Source organism: Macrobrachium rosenbergii, chromosome 15 (genome assembly GCF_040412425.1).
Source record: "Macrobrachium rosenbergii isolate ZJJX-2024 chromosome 15, ASM4041242v1, whole genome shotgun sequence".
In the NCBI taxonomy this organism is placed as follows: domain Eukaryota; kingdom Metazoa; phylum Arthropoda; class Malacostraca; order Decapoda; family Palaemonidae; genus Macrobrachium; species Macrobrachium rosenbergii.
This window is the reverse complement of record NC_089755.1, coordinates 10,793,765-10,796,083: the sequence shown is the minus strand read 5'-3', so window position 1 is coordinate 10,796,083 and position 2,319 is coordinate 10,793,765.

The window sequence follows — 2,319 nt, the reverse complement described above, 5'->3', positions numbered from 1 at the left end:
TTCCAGAAATAATCGAATTATTCAATACATAGTTCCAACTGGCGACCCAATCCAATCGAGTAATTGTCTGTCTCTTGGGGTAACTTTTAGCTGTAATTGACAGGATTATGTGGGTCTTAGGTAGAGCAGGGCTACATAAATTACAGTAATTAATAATTAACTCATAAGCCAAAGGACCCACGTAAGAATATATATATATATATATATATATATATTATATATATATATATATATATATATATATATATATATATATATATATATTGTAATGCTGTGTATAATATAAAATTCATAAATATATATTATATATATATATATATATATATATATATATATATATATATATATATATATATATATATATATATATATATATATATTTATTTATATATATATTATATATATATAATATATTTATTTATATATATATATATATATATATATATTTATATATGTATATATATATATATATATATATATATATATATATATATATATATATATATATATATATTTATTTATATACATATTGTAATGAACCATCCATGGTTCTACAGGTTCCAAAAATCATAGCAAAAGAATGGGACTGGACTGACTGGCAGCAGTCGTTACAAACCACAGAGGAAGGAGCGTAACAAAACCACTGAAGCACCTTAAAACTAATTTATTATAATAATTTATATACATATTTACAAGTGAGTCAGGTTTGGTTCAAAATAAATCAAATAAATAACATACTCAATATTACCATCAATGACATACAGTTACTAGCAGCAAACATTCAAAATAATAATAGACGAATCAGTTAATTTAAATATCATAATGAGTCGATTCAAAATATAAATGCATCACTAAATATATAACAGGAGTCAGTTCCAAATAAAAATAACATCGATGCAGCTAAAACAAAGTTACTTTGCGATATACCAACATCAAAGTAAAATAGCAATGGACACACAGAAAACATTAGTTTAACTGCTGTAAACAGGAATATACAAATCCATAAACACTTTAGCTACATCTCTCGACAGCATAAAAATCAAGCTTGACACAAAAGCAATAAACAAGCAGCAAACAATAATCAAATCACATAACACACCCCATAGTTGTGAATAATGACATCCTTCCGCAAAACACATGGCTTCAACAATAACCACAAGCAATGATCAATTCAAATAAACAGTAATATGGTTTAAATACAACTCCAAACAACGACACACACAAAAACAGACGATCTCTGTAGAAATGCCAGGACAGACACCACTGTCCAAAGGGCCATCACCCAGATGATTACGGTAGAATCATCGAGCTGCTGAAGTCAACAGCCAGCCCATGCCTGCTGCTTAACAAAATCACCATGCTGCCACGCTCTCGAGGAAAAAGCCATCACGCAGATGATTATGATAGGAGCATCGCTAACCTGCTGTACTCACGAGGACCTGACACTCTGTTATCCCAAACCTGACTGCCGCTATGAACACGAAGGCGACAGACGCCAGCTTCTTACACACACACAAAAAAACAAGCCACCACCGGGTAAGGAGACAACACCCACAACAAAGGAACAATCTGCAGACGATTGTTTAAAAAACTCTAAACCTTACAATATAAGTATAAATAAATATATATATATATATATATATATATATATATATATATATATATATATATATATATATATATATATATATACATACATATTTTTATATGTTTCCTGGTGCAAATAAATTCATTACTTTACTCTGCAGTTACCTTGTAAGATAACCAGGAGCATATAAAACAGAAAATAAAAGGAGTTATAGAGGAGCTTTGGGCTCTTACTCAAAGGGAAGATGATTGAAACACGTGGGTACAAATATAGGTATATTTACATAATAACAGACACATTCAAATGAAAATGAATTAAATAAAAGTTGAATTGCTGCTGCAGTTGAAAGTCCTCCAAGGTTGGGGGAGGGAAAGTTTGGGGTTGCCAGGAACAGAGTCAAGGAGAATTCCGCTATCATCCGTGTGAAACGATGTGTAACAGAGTTTACGGTCTACTGCAGGAATTAGAGAATGCTTTCTACTTGAGGGTGCGCTGAAGGCGCCAAAGGACAACCTCGAGGCTTGAATAATGACTTTAATAATGTGCAGGAAGCACGTGGGCCTGGATTGAACAAAGGAATACACGAAAGTGAAAAGGCACTGGCCCCAACAATCTAATAAATGAACCAAGGCGAATGTAACGTGACTAAAGGCGATCTTTCAGGGCACTTTCCCGTACTAAAAGGGTTCCAGTGTTGGCACTGATGCTTGGGCTTCGTTCCGGACCTCACC